Source organism: Typopeltis vanoorti, chromosome 6, assembly GCF_054136105.1.
Source record: "Typopeltis vanoorti isolate ZY-2024b chromosome 6, IOZ_Tvanoo_1.0, whole genome shotgun sequence".
Lineage (NCBI taxonomy): Eukaryota > Metazoa > Arthropoda > Arachnida > Uropygi > Thelyphonidae > Typopeltis > Typopeltis vanoorti.
The window spans coordinates 9,752,740-9,770,074 of NC_143554.1; the positions used below are offsets into that span (position 1 = coordinate 9,752,740).

Genomic DNA, 17,335 nt, shown 5'->3' on the forward strand with positions numbered 1-17,335 from the left:
AGGTAAAGATCTCAAAAGTATAGTTTTGTTTGGAATGACAATTAGTTTTATTTGATTATATAGAGAAAGCTGTGGAGAATTCATTACTAAGTTTAACACACGTGAACCACAGTAGTAGGTTTTTTATTGCATAAATATTTCATCTTGGGTATCTTAGGACATCATCAGTACAGTAAGGCAATACTAGGAATGACAAAGGAAAGGGCACGTACGTACAAAGAAATCTAAATTGCATGCAATGGTGCGTTGTGGTCTGAACTTAAATTAAATTGAACTAAATTACTTAAATTAAATTAATTACAGTTAAGTTATTATTTTTCACAATTTTGTATGACAATTTCCCATACTTTAGTGATAGCAAGAACATCATTGCGGTTTAGATTTGGTCTATGGAGTAGGGCTTCAGCATTTTCTTTACATAAATTTTCTTCATATTTATATGAAGATATGTGTAGAAGTTTCGTCAAACCCATCAACCAGATCCAAAACTTGTTACCCTCGCCAAAAGACAAACTTTCACCTATGCTACTACCTGGTGTATACGAGGTTCCATGCTCCTGTAAACTCTCCTATTTTGGACAGACAGGCAGATCAGGTTTTTAAACGCCTTTTGGAACATCAAGACCATATCCACCTCATCAAACCGCATAAATCAGGCTTGCTCAACATGGAGTAGAAAACCCAAACTACAAGATCCATTGGAAAAAGACGAAACTTCTACGCTGATCTTCATATAAATATGAACGTTTATGTAAAGAAAATGCTGAAGCCCTACTCCACAGACCAAATCTTAACTGCAATGATGTTCTTGCCATCCCTAAAGTATGGGAAATTGTCATACAAAATTGGAAAAAATAATAACTTAACTGTAATTAATTAAATTAAATTTAAATAATTTAGTTTAATTTAATTTAAGTTCAGGCCGCAACGCGCCACTGCACGCAATTTGGATTCCTTTGTACATATGTGCCCTTTACTTTGTCATTCCTAGTATTGCCTTACTGTACTGATGATGTCCTAAGATACCTAGGGCGAAATATTTATGCAATAAAAAAACCTGCTACTGTGATTAACGTGTGTTAAACTTAGTCAATTAGTTTTATTGTTATAATTTAAATATTTACCCTGTATATAGCTTTGTTCAGTTTTATTAGAAATATTTGTATTAATTTTGTTTTGACTCAGTCAGTTTGCATACAAATGTGCACACAGCAGCAGCATTCTTCCCTTATGCCAAGAAATTACAGTTTTAATAGGTTTAGATACTAGTGAGATAAAGTGATTTTTTTTTATTTTTATAATAAATAAAATAAAATAACTATTCCATCTGCTGCAATAAGCCAGAAAGAAATATATAAAATCGGAACCCATCTTTCTATTTGAAATTAGTATGAATAGGAGCATATCTGATTTTGGATGTGTGGACATACCATTCCATAAGGTTAGGAATGTCATGTGGTATTCCTAACATTATTTGCTCTTCAAGTGTGGTTTTGGAAGATTGATCCTAAGCATTTTTATTTGAATCCCACTCATGAAAGGTTACAAACCTATAGTCCATCAATATCAGTACAATAGGTAACTTGTATTTAAATAATGTGGATCTCCTGATCTAGCATGGTACTCGTTCAAGCCACTTCAGGACTCTGGCAAGTCAGGTGGTAATCTCGCACTAGGAGATTAAATTCATCTAACACCTAAAGATTTTCACAAACATCTGTGTCCACAGCTAGATTTGAACCCACAGCCTGTTGATTGAAGAGCAGAGAACTCTCCAACCATACTTACATACATATACACAAAGTTTTTTGCACAGAAACTAAGTGTGCAGAAACTTAGCTAAGATAGGTCCCAATAAACAGAAAAGGAAAGAGTTGCAACAGCTTTATCTTGAGGAACGAGGACATCGAGAAAGGCTAGATAATTATTTAAAGTTTTATTCAAACATTGTAGTTGTCTCCATAATTTTCCAAAATGTATTCGGATCACTGTGTAAGCCTAAAAGAAAGGAATCATTTACTTTCATTTCTACCAGAAATTCAATGCACAGATATAATTACTTTTTACAGAAAGACTTCTAACTCTTGATATGAATTAGACTGAATGTTGAATGAAGAGGAACAGTTTATCTTCTAAATGTTCTACATAATTTGCAAATAAGGTAGGTTAGGACTTGAAAAAATAAATAGTTTTCCAACATTATCGGAGACTTCCAGGAGTCAAGGACTCGCCGAAGGAGATCATACATCACCCACACCACTATCGTACTCTTGAACTCATTCACACTAGATTGTACTCACTGATCTGTGAGAGAAAATTTTAACTCCTACTCCTTCATTAACCACACTTCCGTGTATTCCTGCCTTCCATATAACAATTTTCATTAGCCAATCTCCTATAACACCCTTTCAGAAATTCATAGACCTCTATCATATCACATCCACCCCTCTTTTTCCTGTTTATCAGTGTCTATGGTCTCATCATCATCATCATCATCAAATTCCTGCCATGTACCCTCAAGGGGTGTACAGGATATGATAGTACTACATGAAAAAAATTACTTCAGTATTAATTTCCTATCTACAATTTTCCTCCAAATCAGTCTGTTACTTGTCAACACTCCAATATTATCAGATCTTATATTTCTATCGTCTAAAGCACTTTGTACCGTATCAATCCACCTATATCTTGGTCTTCCTCTCGGTCGTTTTCCTGCCAACCTGGCAGAGAACATTTGTTTTGCTAATCTTTCCTCGCCCATTCTGTTTAAGTGACCATACCACCTGAGAATAGCTCTGCTAACGCATTCCTGGATGCTGACAATGTCAAGTTCTTTCCTAATATCCTCGTTTTTAATATGATACTGCCATTGATGCCATCTGTTCACGCCTATAATCTTTCTCAGGACTCTCATATCTGAAGTCTCTAGTCTTTGGTCAAGTGTTTTACTTCTGACCCAGCTCTCAGATCCATAAGTTAAAACTGGTTTGAACACTGTCTTGTATACAGCTAATTTAGTGTTCCGACTAATTTCTCTCTTATTCCATATGAATTTATTCAATTGACTTCCCACCATACCAGCTTTGCTGATTCTGTTGTCTATTTCTATATTTAATTTACCATCTTCAGTAAAAATCGTGCCTAAATAGCTGAAATGATTTACTTGTTCCACAGGTTCTCCATTCACAACACAGTTGACATTTTCAATGATTCTGCCTATTTTCATTGTCTTTGTCTTTTTATTGCTGACCTTCATACCATATCTATTACAAGAGCTGTTCAATTTAGTCAGAGAATCTTGCAAGCTTGTAGCGGATTTATTTAGAAGTATAACATCATCCGCATAAAGCAAAGAGCTGACATTACCATCTCCAATTTTGATATCATGTTTAATACCACTTTCCTTCATAATGTGATCCATATAGATAATGAATAACAGAGGGGATAATGTACATCCTTGTCTCACACCAGATTTAACATTAAACCATCTTCCTGTACTTCCTTCAATTCTAACTGCTGACTTACAACTCAAATAAAGACTAAGTATTGCTTGATATAATGTCCCATTGACACCATATAACTGCAGCGTATTGAATAGCTTCTCTCTTGGCACCTTGTCATATGCCTTTTCCAGATCGACAAAACTTAAATACAGATCTTTGTTATATTCCCATGCTTTCTCGACTATTTGTCGTAAAGTGAAGATCTGATCCTGACAGCCTCTATTTGGCCTGAATCCAGCTTGTTCTTCACCAAGCTTTTCTTCCACAATTCTTCTCAATCGTTTCTCAAGTATACTTGCATAGATCTTGCCAGGAACACTCAATAGGGAAATACCTCTGTAATTCGCACATGCAGTTTTATTTCCCTTTTTATATATGGGGTACTATCAGAGCTCTACTCCAATCATCGGGAATTCGTCCCTCTGTCCAGGCTTTCTGAACTATGCAGTGCAGCCACTGTAAGACTCTTATACCACCATACTTCAGCATTTCTGGTCGAATATCATCTACTCCTGCTGCCTTTCCACATTTCAAGCCTTTGATGGCTTTTTCTACTTCAAGTATGGATATGTATTCCTGACTGCATGCCTGGTCAGTGTTTTTTATCACTGTGCTGTCATCACTGCTTGTTTCATTTAGCAGTTTTTCAAAATAATTACTCCATACTTCAAGGATATCTTTTTCTCCTGTTTTCATGTCACCTTTATCATCTCTAATTCCTTTTACAGCACTCTTTCCTCCATTCCTAAGCTTCTTCAACAACCTCCAGAATATTTTGCCACCTTCTTGATATTTATTTTCTATATTCTTGCCAAAGTCCTCCCATGACTTTTGTTTAGCTAGTTTTAAACACTGTTTAGCTTTCTTACATTTGTCTCTGTATTCTGTAAGAGTAAAAGCTGACTTATTTGCCAGGAACTTTTGATATGCTTTCTTTTTTTCCTTCACTGCCTCTTTAACTTCCTGTGTCCACCAGGGAGTTCTGATTTTTTTATCCTTGCACACATCCTCACCACATGCCTCTCTTGCAGAATCAATCAATGTTTTCTTCAGAGTTTGCCACTGAATTTCTAAGGTTTGATTCCTGTTCTCAAACTCTTTCATTTTTTCTTCAATAATTTTTATGTATTTTAGTCTACAGCTCACATCTGAGAGCTGCTCAACTTTTATTCGCTTTAAAACTTTCTTACATGTTATTCTTTTCAACATGAAATTCAATTTTATCCTGCTCAAGACTAAATAGTGATCACTTCCGATTTCAAATCCTCTGTACACTCTGGTGTCCTGCACCAGGGAGAAAACATCACTATCAACAATAACATAGTCAATGAGACTTTTCTTATTCCTAGCCTCTTCTCTCCATGTGAATTTGTGCACATTTTTATGTTGGAACATGGTGTTAGTAATAACCAGTCCATGTCCTGAGCAGAAATCCAACAGATATTTGCCATTATTATTAGCTTTGCTCTTTTCTCCAAATTTTCCCAAAATATTTTTGTATGTCTCACAATCATTTCCTACTCTGCTATTTAGATCCCCAACAAGGACCAACTTTTCATTTTTCATTGTGTCAGTTGCTTTTTCTAAAGCCTCAAAAAATTCCTCCACTTCTACCTTAGTAGAACCTTCTGTGGGACCATAGGCACAAATAAGTCTCATTGTCCAGTTCCCCATTCTCATATTTGCCCACATTACTCTACTTGAGACTGACTGCCATTCAAGAAGATTAGCCTCGTATTTTGTGTTGAATACTATGGCTACTCCTTCTTTTCCTTGATTGTCATTGCCTGAATATAACATTTTGTATTTATTGCTCAGAAAGATCTCACCAGTTTTGGTCTTTTTTGTTTCAGTCACCCCTATTATGACGATCTGGTACTTATCTAATTCCTCAGCTAGCTCCATTTCTTTGCCATTCAGGCTTCTTACGTTGATAGTACCGATCTTTAACTCTGGTGATTTTGAGTTGGGGTTTATTTTCAGATTTGTTCCAGTAGCTGACTTTTCGCTGTTTGCCCTGGTTCCCTGGCGAAAACAACGGGGGCCTTGTTTAACCGGGCGACGCCCTAGCCGGCATGAAATTTTGTCATGTTGTACCATCATTCTATATTTTGGTTTAACCAATAAGAATACAATTTGGTCGGCTAAATCCCAAATTGCCAGCCCATCCTCATCCGTTCAGTATCCAAGTAGATACCCAACAGGGTGCACCACGAGAAGGTGAGGATTAGACATTAGGTCAGAAGCCCTGGTCAGTTCTCCGCATTCCTTTAAAGGCTATGTGGAGGTCTCCTCTCAGTTATACAGCTTTGATCCTTAAGCACCCTATGGTCTTCATATTCTTAATCTGTCTTTATAATCTGAGTGAAAAATAAGTACTCTTATTTTTCACTCTTTCCTAACACCACTCAATGCTGTGTCTGACCTTTTGCCAGAAAGAGATCAGAAAAATTTTGCTCAAACTGAATACCAAAAAATCTTCTGGCTCTGATCATTCCTCCAGTTGTTAAAAGATCTGTGCCCCAGAGTTGATTCCCACTTTATTGCGAACTATTTACACTTTCTTATTCCAGTGGTATCTCTTCTGCAGTCTAGAAACTAGCCCACATACAACCTATTTCTAAGAATGACAAATCTTTACCTTCAAACTACCATCCATTTTTCTCTCACCTCAGTTCTTTCTAAAGTAATGGAAAGAACTGTCAATGGCCAACTCGTATGCTACATTGAAGATTATCATCTAATACAGTGGTGGCCAGTGAAAAATTTAATTCGGGGTGCTGCATATACAAAATAAAATTCTTTTATTTACCTAATCAGTAACCAATTTATTAATAAATAAATTTACATATTAAATATTTCACCCTTACCACGAACAAACACCAATAATAAAAGTTTCTTATCTCACAAAAATAACATGCAAGCATACGATACATTGCCCAAACAGGCAGTGTCTGAATGGCTTGTAACGTGCAATCACAAGCGCAAATGAATATCAGCGAGATGGCTGCATTGACCCAAACGCGATAATTCTGACACTGTGTTAGATAGCGGTGTATTTGTTTTGTGTAACGATAATTGAAAAATTCTTTTCATATTTTCAACAGTGACACTCATCATAATTCAGCCTTGTATCTATAATAAATAAATATATGTTATTTTAACAAAATAAAATAAGATTTGCAAAAAATAGTTCACCCTCACTACGAACACGCACCAATAATAAAAGTTTTGTATCTCATAGAAATAACTCGCTCCAGCACACGATGCACTGCTCAAACTAGCAGTGTCAGAATGACTTGTAACGTACAATCACAAGCGTAAATGATTATCGGCGAGTCTGACTGTGATTGGTCGAACGTGATAATATCAACTGTGTTAGATTGCAGTGTATTTGTTTCATAATCTAAAGCGTTAATCGAACAATTCCAATTATTAACTATTCAATCACTGTCAAAACATAAACTGTAACCTTTAACATGTTATATTGCATTTATATAATGTTGTAAGCATTGTTATTATTTATAAACACAAACAAAATTTAAATTTTTCATTTTTTTCCTTGGGGATGCTGCAGTGTCGCAGTGCTTATGTATGGGCTGCCACTGATCTAATAGATAACTGATGGTATGGATTCCATCACTGTCAATCAACAGAAGATATACTAAATGATATACATCACCCATCTCTTGACAAATACCATGGATGGGTTCGGCAAATCTCAAGTGGTTGCTCTTATCCTTATTGCCCATCCACAGTACTAGCGTATCATAGGTTCACCAACATCTCGTGGATGGGTTCTCCATTTAAAAAAAAAAAAAGGAAAGACCAAATCTTCACAGTATTCCAGGTGTAGTCATATTAAAACCTTAAAGGAATCAAAATGACTTTCACATCCTCAGATGCTGATATTTATTTCAGCATTACAATTATCCTCTTAGTTGTATTTGCAATTTTTGCTATGTGATCTTTGAATTTGAAATTCTTATCCACCAACTTCATGATCCCTAACCTCATTAGTTTCTTCAAGCATAATATGCTGTTTGATATACACTCATGTTCATAGAAACTGCATCACTTTACATAAATATAGTTTTTAGTAGTTAAAAGGTCATTTTCAATGGTTTATCATTAGATATTTCATTGTGTGAGGGTTGTTTGAAAAGTTTAATAAAAAAAAAAGAAGTTACACACATTTTTTTTGGAAAAAATTACCTTTATTTCGCCATATAGTCTACATCGAGGTATACTCATTTGGTCCAGCGAGTTTCTAATTTTTCATCCCATATAAAAAGTAGGATTTGTCAAATTATGCAAAATAGCCATTGACAGCCTTGATGACATCCTCGTTCAAAGAAATTTTTTCCCACCTAGCCAAATTTTTAAGTTTAGGAACATGAAGTAGTCACACGGGACCAAGTCCAGAGAATAGAGTGGATGTGGGACAGTGCATTGTCTTGATGAAAGAGCACTTTTTTTGTGTGCCGATCTTAGCTGTTTTTTCTTCATTTCTTTTAAACGGTCCAACAGTGATGCATAATAGACTCCTGTTATTGTTTTACCCTTTTTCAAATAGTCTATCATGATAATTCCTTGTGAATCCTTAAAAACAGTGGCCATCACCTTCCCAGCTGACAAAACAGTCTTTTTCTTTTTTTTGGTGCTCTTTCACTGGGCATTGTCCACTGTTTTGACTGCTGCTTGGACTCAGGTGCATAATGGTGGATCCAAGTTTCATCTACAGTCACAAATCGATGCAAAAAATCCTGCGGATTGCAATTAAATATTGCCAAGCATGCATTTAAATGTCTTTTCGCATGCGTTTTTGATCACTAGTCAACAATCGCAGCACCCATCACGCACACAGCTTTTCACGTGCAATTTTTCTTGCAGGATATTATACACCCATTCAGTTGAGATGCCTTCATTCAGGTGTTCGGAGCATGCCTTCATCTTTGATGGACTTATGACCTTGTTTAAACTCATTTATCCAAAAATAAATAGCCTTTAATGCTGATGCAGAGTCCCCATGAACTGCATCTAACTCGGCTTTGATCTGCACGGTTGTCCAATGTTCGTTTTTCTCCATTTCATAAAAATGCGAACGCGGTCATTTTAAATGTTTGCCAAACGAGAACTACGTGTCACATGTGGCTAAAATTTTGCCAGGGGTTATGAAAAAGATGATACGTGTCGACACTGGTATGAATGAACGAATTGTGCTGCTGTCTATTGGAAATTTACTAAACTTTTCAAACAACCCTCATATTATATCATCCCACAGGTTTCTGTATAATGTAATGGATGCTGCTATTGCGTCAGAATTTTTTTGTTTTATGCTATAAATAGACAGCAAGAGCTATTTGTATTTGCATGCCGAGTTCGCTATGGCTTGTTACATGCAGTTAACACCTCATAGAAAAAGTGTGATTCAAGCTCTGAATAGAGAAAGCTATTTCTCTTGTGAAATAGCTAAAAGGGTGTCCTCTAATCAATCTATGGGGTATGGCTGCTGTTGAAAGTGAAGGAAACTGGATCTGCTGAAAGGAAGAAAGGGGATAGGAAGAAAGCCACTGTCTACACCATGCCACAATAGAGTTCTTAAGCAGTTTTGCCTCAAAAATCGTCATGTGCATTCCGGAGAACTGAAACATGACTGGGAACAACAAACAGGAGTTGTGGCAACCTCTGTCAGTCAGGAGAAGACTCGTGCAACAGGGACTGATAGCCAGGTGCCCTAAAAAGAAGTCCTTTTTAACCAAAAAAAAAAAAAAATGAGATTGGCTTGGTGCAAAGAGCATACCAAATGGACCCTTGATCAGTGAAAAGAGTAATTTTTTTCTGATGAGAAAAAGTTTAACCTGCAGGGCAGCAATGCCAGACAGATAGTTTAAAGACGATCAGGAGAAAAATTCAACTCTGTCTGGTGTCAAGAGTCAAATTCTCAGCCAATCAGTTGGTTTAGGATTGCATGTCATATCATGGTGGTGTTTACTTGCATTTCACAAAAGGTTCAGCGAATGTACAATTGTACTAGAAAATTTTAGAAGAATTGCTGCCACTTTACCGTTACGACGAACTTCATGTTTCAGGGTGAGTCTGCCCTTTGTCATAGGGCAAAAGGTGTAAGTAATGCTATTATAACCCCAAAATGTACCATACTGATTGAGTTTAGTACTTTAAAAAGCTTTAGTTTTTGTTGCAGGTTAATAAGTGGCTCAATGAACAATCGATTCAGTGACTACTGTGGCCAGAAAACAGCTCAGATCTCAACTTCATTGAGAATTTATGGTACTAAATGGAGACTGAAACACACAAGAAGATACCAGAAACTCTTCAGGAGCCATTATAAGAGTATGGAACCATGAATTGACAGTTGCATCCATCAGAAAATTTTTGTCAATGCCCTGCTGATGCCAAGCTGTAATAAAGGCAAGATGTGAGGACCCATGAAATACTAAACAGCAAAAAGTGAATTTTTAGCTTTGAATGTTAGTAAAACTGTGCAGATGAACTAAATTTTGATACTGGTATTTGTTTTTCCATGAAAATAATTGCAAATTTGTCAAGTTTGTTGTCATTTCCTAATTAAGTCACATCTTGTACTAAAAAGGGCCAAATATTAATCAAAAATTTTAAAAAATGTTATATTACTTTCTTCATTATTTGTGACAATTATTGTGTTATTATCCATTTTCAAATATGCATTCAAATTTAATTATAAAAAAAATGGTTACAGCAGGTGATGCAGTTTCTATGAACATGAGTGTATCATAATAATAAGTTCATTACTTTACTTTACACTTATTGACATTGAATCAAGAGCCATTATCATTTGCCCATTGTTCCACTACTCAAGTTATTCTGTAAGTACAGTATATCAGTAGCATCTCTGATTGCCTTGCCTATCTTCGTCAGCAAACAGAACAGCTCATCTCTTGTCAGTCTTTCTAATTTCATTAATATATATATATTGAACAACAGTGGTCCAGGGACTGCTTCCTGTAGTACACTACTGGCCATTTTAAATCTGGCATATGGCACATTCTGATATGTTTGTCAGTGATCCCTTATTCAAGTTAGTAGTTTATTTTCCAATCTCATGTCCTTCAGTTTATGTAACCTTTCATATGGTATCCTATCAAATGCCATAGCAAAGTCCGTCATCAGTACCATCGCATATTCATTCCCTTTATCCAACTTGGCCACAACATTATTATAAAATCATATCTCCCTTTATTATATTTATCATATTTATTATATCTCCGTAAACATGCTATTCCTTGCAGTGTATAGTTTGCCTGTCAACTCATTTTCATATGTGAGTTCTTACCAGCTTCTCTGAAATCTTTACTACTCCAGACATGCTGATAGCAGATAGTTAAACATCAGTTTTTGCACACTTCCTTTGTGCAGTTTGGTTATCATACATTCTTTCCATTCATCTGGTATACTTTCTTCACTGAGATTCAAATTATAGAAACATGACAAGGTCTTAATCAGTTCGACTGAACATTCCTCTTAGCATATGAGCTGTTATCTCATCCTTCCTTTTGCCGAATTCTTATCGAGGTTATGCAATAGCTCTAGAGCTTCCTTCTTGTGTATCTCTTTTCATCCAGTGCAGTGGTAGCCCTGTGCTCCATGTTACATACACCATATTTACAGATCTTATTGAAGTGAGCACTCATTATTTTAACAATTGTATCTGGTTCAGATAATAGTGTATCTGAATTAAAGTTATTCTTAGACTTTAATTTCTTCTTTTACTTACAGCACAATGATAAAATTCTTCTGAGTTACCTTTAGTCTACACAGTCAATTTCTTTTTGTATTGCAACTCTGCCTTCTGGCCTGCTCTTTATATGTTTCATAATTCCTCTCTTCCTGTTTTCATGATTTACTTTTATCTTCTTATTAATATTGTATTGCACATCCATTTAATTCCCATCCAAATTTTTTTTGGACTTGGAAACATCAAGATGCCACATCTTTTCAAAGCTTTGCATGCACTGCTTATATCCTTGTTCAGTAACTTATATAACTTATACGATGGGACCGAACATGATATTTCCCAAGTTTGTCTTAATTTCCACCAGCATTGTAGTTTAGCATACAAGGTCTAACACACACACACACACACACAAAAAAAAAAAAAAAAACTAGACTAATCCTATAGCTTGGGAACAGAGAGTGGCAGGGGAGAGACAGAGATAGTTATAGAGTATATTTTAACCTGTCATCATGAGACAAGGCTCAACTCCTTCTTTTTACTCAGTATGGGTGGATGTGTGTTCAAATATAGACGTTTTCTTAACCTTTGTCTGAAGATGTTGGAGTGTAAGAGTAAACAGTGAGTTAACATCAAGTTTCTTGTGAAACTCGTGACGGAAACTTTTCAATTATTGACTGAAGTTTGCAGTGAAGTGTGTACGTGTTTTTGAATGGCCCAAACAATTTTCGGAAAGCAGAGGAAAGTGTGACAGATGATGATTGCACAGCCCCCCCCCCCCCACACGCACAGCAGTTACCGATGACATCATTAAAAAAGTGCGAGATATGATTCAAAAAGATAGAAGGTTGAGTGCTTGAGCTGCAGCTGAGTAAGTTCATTTGGACAGGGAAAGTAATCGATGCATTTTAATGGAAGAATTGAACATTGAAAAGGTTTTGCAAAAATGGTTCCAAAAATGTTGTCAGATGAACAAAATGAACGTCACAAGGAACTGTGTTTGGACCTTTTGCAACGCATTAAAGATGAACCAGATTTGTTGAATTCGGTGATTACTTGTGATGAAACCTCGATATTTATGTATGATCCGGAAACTAAATGACAATCAGTGCAGTGGAGTCAGCAACATCTCCAAGACCAAGAAAAAACATGCATGAGTTGTTCAAAGTTCAAGGCCATGATGGTTATTTTCTTCAGTATCCAAGACATTGTAATGGCAGAGTAGATCCCCAGCAGCCAGATGGTAAACCACAGTATTACCTTGAAGTCTTGACGAAATTGCAGAAATGTGTGAGAAGGAAATGACCAGAATTGTGGCGAAACAGTTGGATTTTGCACGAAGACAGCATGCCAGCCCACAATGTCTTTGAAGCAGTTGTTAGCTAATAACAACATCACTGTGCTTGAGCACCCACCCTATTCGCCAGGCCTGGCTCTCTGCGACTTCTTTCCAAAGATCAAGTTGGTGCTCAAAGGAACTCATTTTTTGTTGGTAGGAGATATGAAAGCAAAAATGATGGAAATCTTCAACAACCTTTCAGAAAATGATCTACAGAATTGCTTAGAGCATTGGCAGCATTGTATGCAGCTGTGTGTCAACTCAGAAGGGAACTATTTTGAAGGAGATCATAGTTGATTTTCTCGATTTGTTAAATAAAATACAGGCACAGTCTCATTTTTTCTGTGTCAGACCTCGTATAACATGCCTAATTGAAACGACTGTATGCTTAGTTACTTCTCATTTCAGTATGGCATCATTGCTATCACGATTGGCAAAACAGTTACATCTGTAACATCGATTCCTTCTCATTCTGTGATTAAAACTAGCACTCTTTGACCTAGCATTCCTTGTTTCCTTATAATGTCTGAGAGTGTTGTCTTGCAACAGTTCAAATTCTTTGTTTTTATCGTGAGTTTTCTCTGTTAAGTGATCAATCTTCAGATGCTTTAAGTCACCCATGATGATTACTTGTTTAGTATCCTTTACATTAATTGGGCAGTGTTATTTCATTGTCGTCAGCAACTGTACCACGAGATCTGTACAACACTCCACTATATATTTCATCCTGTTGGTCTCCACGCCAATATGAAAGTAATCATTGTGTGCGCGCTCTACAATAGACCTGTTAATTATATAATGTTATGGTTGTCATGTATAATTTGAATGTGATTAAAAAAAACTCTTGTGTGGTGACAAGACACTTTCTCTGTTTTGAGTTTCAATGTCAGTAGTTGCATTATCTATCAAATCTGGAAAAATAACCAGAAAAAAGTCATTGGCTATATATATATATGTCTGTGTAATATTTACTGTTATGTATTTTTTCACTCAGAGAATATGAATTGGTAGGTTATCTTACCTAGTGTACTTAAAAACACTTGTCTTTATTTTCTTATTGGTCGCTCAGGAACATCTCATTTCTTAACAACAACAACAAAAAAAAAAAAAAAAAACTATAGGATTTTTTGTGTTAAGAACCCATTAGAAACATTTTATTGAGTTACCCATAAGAGAGCATAGAGATGAGAAAAATGCCTTTTGTTACACTAGGGAGGACAACGTGTGCAATTCATAATTTGACATGATGAATATCCAACAGCATGAAGTAAGGCTTTCTCCAGCATTTTCCTTAAAAAAATAATGGTGTGGGTCATCAACAGTTAGTTTCTTCACCACATGGAGATCCATCAGTTTATTACTAATCACCAGTGCTGATTCTTCCATTCTCATTCTGCACCAAATTTGCTCACTAATTTTACTCACCTTTCAACATAAGCCATAGAGAAGTTTGGAGAAACTCATGGCCATTCTAGTTATTTCCAAAGCATTTGATCGTGTCTAGCATGGAGGCCTCCAAGCTACCATCTTTTGGTCTTCCTCCTGTTATTTGTCATTGGATTGCCACACTCTCTGGTCATTAATTGCATGTCGAGTGAATGATTCATCATATTTTTCCATAAATACTATGAATTTTCATTCATAATATCCCTAGTGACATTCTCTCTAACATCAAATAATGTCCATTGTTTTGCTGGTGAAAATACTCTCCATTCCCGTTCATTCGAAAAATCTTGTAATACTCAAATAACTGAAGCTTCAAGATCTTTCATAACCACTTATCTCCACACCGTTGTGGGAGCTGGAGGGAGAAGAATTTCAATGATATCCTGTCTTGTTACCTGGAAGAAAGACTTTTTTTCCTTCACACCCTGTTACTGGGAATTTGATCAAAAATATGTTCAAATTTCCAGTCAAGATCACCATTCTCTTCTTGGGTTGACTTTTCACATCTGGTTTAAATGTATTACATCCATAGCCTCCTTGGCTTTCAAACACTTTGTATTGTTTTTCCTTAAAAATGCTACTCTCTCTGCTGCTGAGCTCCCAACACTTAAATAAGTTCCAAAGTGACCAACATTAAAATATTATTTTTACATCTGGAGTGGTGCACCCAAAACCTCTCCAAGAATTCTCAACTGTATACAGAAGAGGGCAGTCCACCTAATGGGTAATCCTTTCTCCCTCTGTTCACTTTCTCATAGGTGTTGCATTTCTGCATTATGCATTTTTACTAGGTTATTTTCATGGTACTTTCACTGCACAACAGTTCAGTGGAACTGTTGTTCCACTGAACTTTCCAGTACCGTTTTGCTCTAATCATATAAGACCATGAGCAGCCAAGAGATCAACTCCAAACATGTCAGACCAACTTATTTTCATTCATACCATCTGCTTCTGTTCTTTAGGAAACCTCCCCCCACTCCTCCATAAATGTATATTATTATTATTATTATGTGACATCCTCAAGGGTGTCCAAAGACTCGAGGGAGGGTACCTATTTTACAACTCTCTGTCTCCACTACTCAATTCACCAGCTACAACGAACTGCAACTACCTTCATCATTTACACCAATGCCATCTACCGCCGACCACCACTAGTATTTTCACAGACAATCGCGAACATCCATGCCCATGGCAGGATTCGAACCTGCAGCCTTTTGGCTGGAGAGCAGATACACTAACCACTCAGCCAACCAAGCCAGCCAAATGAAAATTCTAGGCAACTGTGGGAATCGAACACATGATCTCCTGTTTACAAGACAGGTGCTTTAACCAACTAAGCCACGTTGCCTTCTTGACAAGAAATGTTCTTGTTTTAATCCTTTGCCCGAGGGTAAGCATAAACATGAAATAACTTCATGATTAGTGTACTTGTGCATACAGGCTATTGACTTTGCATCTATAGCTTATTAGTATCATATAATGCAACAAAAAAAAAAAAAAAAAAAAAAAAATTGAAAGGGTCACAATCCAGACGACTGTTTTTTTTTTAACCTTTATTACAGTCTCATCAATGGGAGCCAGACCCAAGAAGTTATGTAAGTTAAATAATGCAGAAGTCGTCCTTTCTATATACAAGAGAAAAAGGTGTACTACCTTATTATTAATTATATGTTGGATGAGAGATAGTTATGGAAAGTTTTTCCTCTTGGTTACAATGTATATTATAACTAACAAGAAATTACACTTGGGTATAGGATTAAATGTTAATAATAATGGTAATTATCTGCTGAACTTCTGCTCAGGACATTGACTAGACATTACCAACTCCATGTTCCAACATAAAGATGTGCACAGGTTCACAGGAAATAAAAAAATGCCATATTGGCTGTCATTGCAGATAGTGATATTTTCATGCTGACTCATGATACAAGCATGTACATAGGATTTGAAATTGGAAGTGACCATCTCATATTATTAATATTATTCAGACCTAGTTGGAGTCAAAAGACTCATCGTGGGAGGTCCCTCCCCTAAGAAACACCAAGTCTATCATTGAAATGATAGACTTGGTGTTTCTTGAAATGCCTTCGCTAAGTCTAAAAAAATGGCAGTATATACCTTTCCCTCATCTAATGCTATTGTAACTTTATCATGAAAGGGTAGCATATTGCTAAAACAAGAGCGCCCCTTCACAAATCCATGTTGACTCTCACTCTCATCTGCCCAATGCTGTATATGGTCCTTCACTACTTTCTCCAAGATCTTACTAACTACTGATGACACACAAACTGGTCTATAATTAGACACTTCCAGTCTGCTACCACCCTTATGCAATGGCACTACCATCCTTCCATTCCATGGGCACCTTTCCAGCAGCCAGACTTTCATTGAAAAGCCAGGTCAAAGGCACTGTCAGTTCTCTAGCACATTCTCTCAAAACTTGTGGTGAAATACCATCCAGTTCCACAGCTTTACTGACATCCAGAGTACTCAGTATTTGAAACACACTCTCCTCCTGTACCTCTAAACCTTGAACCTGCTCTAACCCTCTAGCATTAAAACTGACTCCTCCAGGATGAAATACTCCAATAATAAAGTGTTCATTGAACAATTCTACTATGTCCGCTACATCAGTCACCCTGCTCCCATTTTTATCCCACAATATCGTTCTTCCACAGTCATTTCTCCTCCTACTGGCCACATATCTAAAAAAAAATTCCCTAGGATTTTTTTAGATACGAGGCCAGTTTAAGTAGGATGAAAATGAATATCACGTTGAAAAGAATAGTATGTAAAATAATTTTATTTAAAAAGGATTAAAGTTGAGCACCTTTTCAAGGTAGACTGTAGACTCAACTATACAAACATTATTGAATAAAAAATGAAACACATTGAAAACAAGAATCAAACCTTGGAGTCTCAGTGGCAAACTCTGAGATAAACATTGATTCAGCTAGGGAGGCATGTAGTGAAGTTATCTGTAAGGATGGTAAAATAAGAACACTCTGGTAGACACAAGATGTTAAAGAAGTCATGGGAAAGAAGAAAGTATATCGGAAGTTCCTAGCAAATTAGTTGACAAGTGCCTTTTAAAGAATACCAAGAAAAATGTCACAGTTAAGCTGTGTGTATCTAAGAAGCTAAAAAAAAAGTCGTGGGAAGACTTCGGTAATAATGTACAAGATAAATATTAGAAAGGAGGTAAAATGTTTTGGAGGCTATTGAAAAAGCTAAGACATGGAGGAAAAAGTACTGCAAAAGGAATCAAAGATGATAAAGCTGATGCAAAAACTGAAGATAAAGATATCCTAGATG

The 17,335-nt window shown here is 36.3% G+C and overlaps 1 protein-coding gene and 1 non-coding gene across 3 annotated transcripts in view; one reads left to right on the forward strand and one right to left on the reverse strand.

Annotated features, from left to right (window-relative positions):
- The window catches only part of mys (position-specific antigen beta subunit myospheroid), a 390,003-nt gene that overhangs the window by 205,605 nt on the left and 167,063 nt on the right, over nucleotides 1-17,335 (forward strand). The window lies entirely within an intron of this gene.
- TRNAT-UGU (transfer RNA threonine (anticodon UGU)) lies at nucleotides 15,295-15,368 on the reverse strand. The gene has a single exon. It is a non-coding gene; the product is annotated as a tRNA-Thr (tRNA).